This window comes from Pimephales promelas, chromosome 24 (assembly GCF_988280905.1).
Source record: "Pimephales promelas chromosome 24, fPimPro1.hap1.1, whole genome shotgun sequence".
Lineage (NCBI taxonomy): Eukaryota > Metazoa > Chordata > Actinopteri > Cypriniformes > Leuciscidae > Pimephales > Pimephales promelas.
The window spans coordinates 28,850,900-28,857,427 of record NC_142792.1 but is presented as its reverse complement, the minus strand read 5'-3'; the positions used below and the strand labels follow the sequence as shown (position 1 = coordinate 28,857,427).

The window sequence follows — 6,528 nt, the reverse complement described above, 5'->3', positions numbered from 1 at the left end:
CTAACTTAGCAATCATAAGTTAGCTAACATTCATAAATATAGAGCCCTTTTGCGCCGACGTCACAGTTACGTCACGGCGCTAGCTGGAGGCAAAACAAAGTGAAAACTGGAGACGGCCAATGCAAACCAGCACAGATTCAGCTACATAATAAGGAGCTTAAATTCGGCTCCGTATCGGCTCCGATACTGCCATTTTTGCCGGTTCGGGTATCAATCAGACGAGGCTGATTCAAATCCTACAGGGGTTGGACAATGAAACTAAAACACTGGCCAATGTTGGAGGTTTCACATCTATATGCCTGGCGGCCAATCTTCAGAGTGAAGCACGGGTGGATCAGTGATGGTTTGAGCTCCAATATCATGACAATCCTGATTGTATTTGATGGACACGACACTGCCGAGGACTACCAAACCCTTCTGGAGGATCATGAGCACCTGATGCTCAAACCGTGTATCAGCATGATCATGCACCAACACACACAGCAAGACTTGTGACAGAAGGGTTTGATGAAGATGAAAGTGACGTTGAACATGCACAGTCACCAGATCTGAATATTATCGAGGTGTTTTGGAGGAGCGAGTCCTCCAGCATCATATAGTGACCTGGACACTGTTCTGGAAGAGGAACGGCTCATAATCCCTCTGGTCACTGTGAAGGACTTCTATCTGTCAATTGGTGCTGTATTTGGATGCAAAATGAGGCCCTCACCATTCTAACAAATTATTGTGTAGTAAAACCAGGTGTTTCAGTTTTTTTGTCCAACCCCTGTATGTATTTATGTTTGTTAGTGTTGTTAGTGGCGTCTTACGCTGAAGATTTTTTCTTTCTCTTGTTTTCTTTACTTGAGGTTAGTGTTATTTATTTATTTTCTTCAGCACCGCTCTTGTCACTCACTTTGTAATCGTTAATCTTTTATGTTGTATATAATTTGTAAATAGATGTTTGTTTGGATTTGATTCACGGTTTATTGTGTTATTGGGTGTCTTGTTACATCAAACAACTTTACTTACTTAAAGCAAGTACACATTCAGTTTGGTCTTTGTCTGTTTCTTAATTTATTACATCATATTTCCTTAATAGAGTAAAAGTATATTACTTTAAACAATATTCTATTGGATTTATTTTAATTTTATTTTGTGTTACGTCCCATAACCTCTAGATGCCAAATATTATGTGCACGTAACACTTAAAGATCCATCCGATCTAACATTTTGGCATGATGTAACACCATCCACAGTCCAAAGATTTGTAAAGCTCAAATACATTTCATTAATATTCTGGCCATCTCTGATCCTGTCCTGCTCACAGACTCAGTATGAATGTCATAATGCTGCAAACGCTGGTCTGAGATCAGAGAAACCTGACAGTGCTGTCATCTCGCAACATTACATTTCAGCGCTGTCTGTCTGTCTCTTAACTATATGTGACAGGTTGAGTGGTTTGAATATTTCCTCTGGCTCTTGGTTCATTAGAATTAGTTTTTACATCTTAATGGTTGTGTAACTCTCAAATGGGAAGAAACGGCCACTGGCAGACGTCTTGACATTGAGAATCCTGTGTTGCTCAATCACTGAAGCTCGTTAAGTTCTAGAGGCTTTATAAAAAATCGTCTATTAAAATGCGTCATTCTCCCTCTACGCGTGTTCATGTTCTGTGGGCAGTAAAGGTCCATCGTCTTTTATTTCCTAACACTTTTCCCTGGGACGTGTGTGGATTTTGGCCGGACAGTCCGGATTTTAAGCTCCGTGTCCGGCGTCCGGCGCAGCCTCAAGCCGGACACTTATTTGTCCTCCTTTTTGTTGATCTGAATCGGCCAAAAAAAAAAAAAAAAAAAACCGCTCTAGAATCTTGATTGAGACGCAGCAGCAGCATAGCGTTTAATGCCGTAGATCTCTAGTCAAACACATGATTGCAGGGTTGCCAACTCTCATGCATTGGGCGTGAGTTTCACGCAAAATTGAGCCAATTCTCACGCTCTCACGCCACACCCCCGATTTCTCACGCTGAAGTGTGAATCCGGCCGGTCAAATCCCTGAAAGATGAGTTTATAAAAAATACACTAATCTAGACCTTAGCTCCTAACGGCGCGGACGCAAGGCCAGGACTGGAGCAAAAGCCCGTTCCTCTCTGCACTCTAAGCGTTCTGTTATCACTCCACTCTAATCCACTACGGGTTTTCCAGTCTCACTCACAGGAAAAAACTGCTCCGTGTTCAATCTAATTTAAAAAAGATAATCTTATGTTTTATTTTTTTTATATATCACAAACGTCTGAATTTATAATACTATATGTAATGCTCTGGAATTCTACATGTTTAATAAATGTTCCAACTGCTTACACAAGGAAACAGTATGGGAAAGCGCACCCAGCTAAAAATAAGAATTTGACAAATTCTACAAACAATCTTAGTTTGCCAACAGTTAATAATATATATATAATAGAATTATAGATGCAGCACGCGCACGACGGCAGAAAGGTAATATATGCAGCACGCGCACGACGCAAACCCCCAAACGTTGATTTTATGAATGGGAATATGAATATTATATGAAATATGAATATGTATTGGGTTTAAAACCATAACACCCCCCCCCCCTCCCTTTCAGTGTTATGGAAATGGCCACCCTACGTGTATGTGAGAGGTGGCGAGTGCAGTTAGCATAAAGCTGCTGGACAGAAGATGCATGCGTTAGCCAATACTTGCGTCAAAGATGCAGGCGGGAAGCAGAAAACCACAAAGACAGGAAGCGTAGACAGCTCACAGACTGCAAACTAAAACAGGGCGACAGAGAGATGAAATATTTGACACTGGCATAAATACCACATCACGGTAAGTCTTCAGGAATTAATCTCCAGTAATATAATGACATCGAGATCTAGGCATTCTGCTTTTAGTTTAGATTAGTTTACAGATATTTTACAATCTGAAATATACAGAGGTGGAAAGTAAACAAGTACATTTTAAACACTTCCGCTCTTCTGTAGGCCAGGCGTTGATTGACAGACGATCAGCTTTGGTGAGAGGATTGATTATGACTAATAGATTTATTTTTGATGGCTACAGAAAATCTATAGTCTCCAATTAAAGTGTCTGGAAGATATAGTGTAAAGGAAGAAGCCAGAGTAAATAATATGATAAATGATTTGATGTTTTCTATTTTACCTATGTGAAAATGCTCAGTAAAAATATGGACCAGGAAGTTTGAATTAGTTTTGAAGTTTAAATTACTTTAAAGTTGTAAAGCTCCTTTTTTGAAAACATGTTGTCTATTAGGATACACATAAAATAGCTTCTTACATAAATTAAAATTGCCAAAAAAAAAATTTTATACAGCAAACACTAGAATACAGAGTAGAACAATTATCTGCATTAGAAACAACGAGCAAAGAATAAATGATTTTTTTCTAAGAAAAAATCCACAATTAAGGCAACAGAACAGGAGGCAACAACTTAATATAAGCCCATATGATAGTTTTGGGGACTTTGAATTGTTTGTTTTGCATTAGCATTTCCTCAGAGCTCTAACTTAATAATTATCATCAACTGGAGATATGTCCACCTGAAACAAGTATAGGGCTACAGGCCTTTATTTTCCAGATTATTTCCACAAACGCTTCTCCTGCTTTCTTTCATGGCATGATTAATTTTATTAAAACATAAAATTAACTCTGGTAAGTTGTAATATGCCGTGCCATAAGGGAAGCCCTGCTAGTAAAAACACTGTGTCCCTTAATCATGAAGATTATGATCATTTTTTCTTTATATCGACCACCACTCACACTCACGAACTGACTGAACGCTGTGTTATGTGTGTGTGCTGTGCACCAGTCGCGTGTGATGATCGTTTGACAAAAGTCTGGATGTCATATTTGGCGCGTGCACACTCGTGCAGCGGCACTGCAGCAGAGCGTGAGAGACGCGCATATGTTCTGGATTCTCCTGCTATTAAAAAAGATTGCTATATCATCACATTAAGTTGATAATGGGCTCTATGCACGGCGGTATTTCCGGCGAAGGATTAAGGATGCTCGATAACTTCCGCCGATCGTAGAGTCCAATGCAATACCGAGAATTTATATTGAATTTTATACTCCATGGTTATAATAAAGAAACGTTAGTCACAAAAACAGATAAAACAGACACCCCTCGTTGTGTTTATGCTTCTTTTTAAAATTATATTAAGTAAACATAACTATATATAAAATTACTTCTAAACGTATGTACGTTTCGTTTCAAAGACGGGAGGACAGTAAATTTTGAAGACTCTGCCATAATCCCGTTTTCCTCGGTTCTCCTCCGCTTAAATCTCCACAACTGGAAATGGACGAGCATCCTTGCGTCAAATGCGGAACTTATGCGTGCATATAGCCCATTAAGTGCAGACAAAAACAGCCCTCAGTCCGACGGCCAGTCCGCGAGTCTAATCTTCTCTAATTGCAATTCGTTTATGTCAGATGTCTTTTTTTGACAAGGCTACAATATTTCAACACGCCAAAGTGGCTATTGGGAGTGAATGCAATACCCGCCACGCGTGAAATCCACCCACATTTGGCGGTGTGTTAATGTCAAGCCCAGGTAGTGAGTGAAACTGTTTGCATTGGTGCCGCAAATCTGACAGATAATGAACAGCAAGATCATGGAGGCATTCAAGATACTGTACAGTGCAGAACTTACTAGAGCACATAGACTGAAGCATATCTCCATGAATTATGCGGCTGACACTCGGACCCTGAAGTTAGGCACGTCGTGATCTTCCAGGTCGCAGATTTGGGTTGCTGGGCGCCAACATGTCCAGAACAACCAACACAGTCTCATGAAAGTGCATATCTATACCACGATTGTCATTTCTCGTGGCATTTATACGCCAAAAAAGTTTTTTTGTGTGCAAATGCTACGCACTGAACACCCCCTGGGTAGGTTTAGGGGGGAGGGGGGTGGGGAGTTTCACGAGTACTTATGAAAAACTGGTTCTATTAGTTTAATGAAAAAGTTCTGGTATAACAGATTTAAGTTCTGAAGAAAAGAAACCCCTCCACAGTCCTTTATGAAAACACAGAACTGAAAGGAGTTTCAAAGTAACTTCTGCTCAAGACAGTTCAAGTTCAGTGGAGGAACAAGAAACATCTTCATCATTATTCATGGTTAGTAAATACTACTTCATAAAATACTGACATGTATAGATTTATCAGTGTCATGAATCCACATCACATTGATCTAGACTTATCAAACAGCACTGACACATTGTGTAACATTTTAGATTGCAAACAAAACTCAAAGCAATTATTTGATTTTTTAAAAGTAATTTTAGCAGATTTAAGGAACACAGCTTTCTGAAGCCTTGTATGTCTTAAATCAGACAGTATCGCTTTTCTCTCTTTAGAAATACACACATTCTCATCTAAAAACCCTTTATTCGATGTCGTGGAAGTGTTGGCAAGCACTGAGTGACGATCCAAGTGAAGTTTTATTGGTACTACAATCCAAAGTCGTAGTCCATTAAACAGGCAGAAGGTCACCACACAGAAAATCAGTCCAATCAAACAATTCCAGAGGGCAAGACAGAAACGAGAAAACCAGGACACGGGCAGATTTCAGAAACCAGGAACATACACTCAAAAAAATAGCACATTGGTTGAACATGATTTAATCGTGGACAGTGGTTCCACGTGATTACACCACATTATCTTAACAACAATGGATGATGTTCAACGAGCTTGAAATATTTGTGTTCATTTAACATGAACAGATGACATTCACTAAACATGATTTAAACACTTATTTTTAACTTGAATTAATGATTTTTATTGAACTTCAATTAATCATGTTATCTTAAATTTATTCCTTGATGTTAAGCCAATATGTTTATATCACTTCCAATGAATCCCATTTAGTCAAGTTACTACTATGTTATAAATTAATGAATATCACCCGTTTTCCACATAATTCAATGATGACTACAGAGGCAGCAAATATGTAATAAATTCTTTTTACTAGGGAACAGCTTAAGCAGGTGTCACACTTTCAAAAACATTTCAAACACTTACAACACATTAAGCCAGAATTAAGCCAAAAAAATAATAATAATTTAAAATACTCTATGGATTTTTTAGCGGCCTCTAGCAGTGATGTTTCAGAATGCAACAAGAGTGCTCGTGTGCTTGTGCGTGCTCGATCTGAAGAGTGAGCATTCACTACCGGCCACACGGAGACTTTCAATACACCGGGCGAAAGCATCACTCAACATGCTGGAAACTAATGTAGACTCCCACTGCAGTTAATAGCGTACTTTTATCAGCTTGATGTTGAACTAATGCTCTGTGCTCGTACCATGATAATGTTACAATAAACTGCATTTAGCCGACATGTGATGTTATATAGCATAAGCCATTTCACTAACTATTCATGTATCTTTCACAATCAGCAATGTCAACAAAGGTGAACGTATAATATGTTAACGAAAACGGTTAGTGAACTAAACTGAACAGTTTCAGTGTATCAGTAAGATCGTAGGAAGTGACATTACTGT

General features: G+C 38.9%; 1 protein-coding gene across 7 annotated transcripts in view; it reads left to right on the top strand.

Moving 5' to 3' along the window:
* The first annotated feature begins 2,652 nt into the window (after positions 1-2,652).
* The window catches only part of LOC120480881 (protein NLRC3), an 83,312-nt gene continuing 79,436 nt past the window's right edge, over positions 2,653-6,528 (top strand). For 3 of the 7 annotated variants that reach the window (XM_089126847.1, XM_089126848.1, XM_089126849.1), the window contains exon 1: positions 2,655-2,831. The gene's annotated coding sequence lies outside the window, so the exon portion shown is untranslated. Of the gene's footprint in view, positions 2,832-5,079; positions 5,144-6,528 lie in introns of those variants that run through there. The other 4 variants (XM_089126846.1, XM_089126844.1, XM_089126850.1 and 1 more) reach the window with 3 other exon arrangements.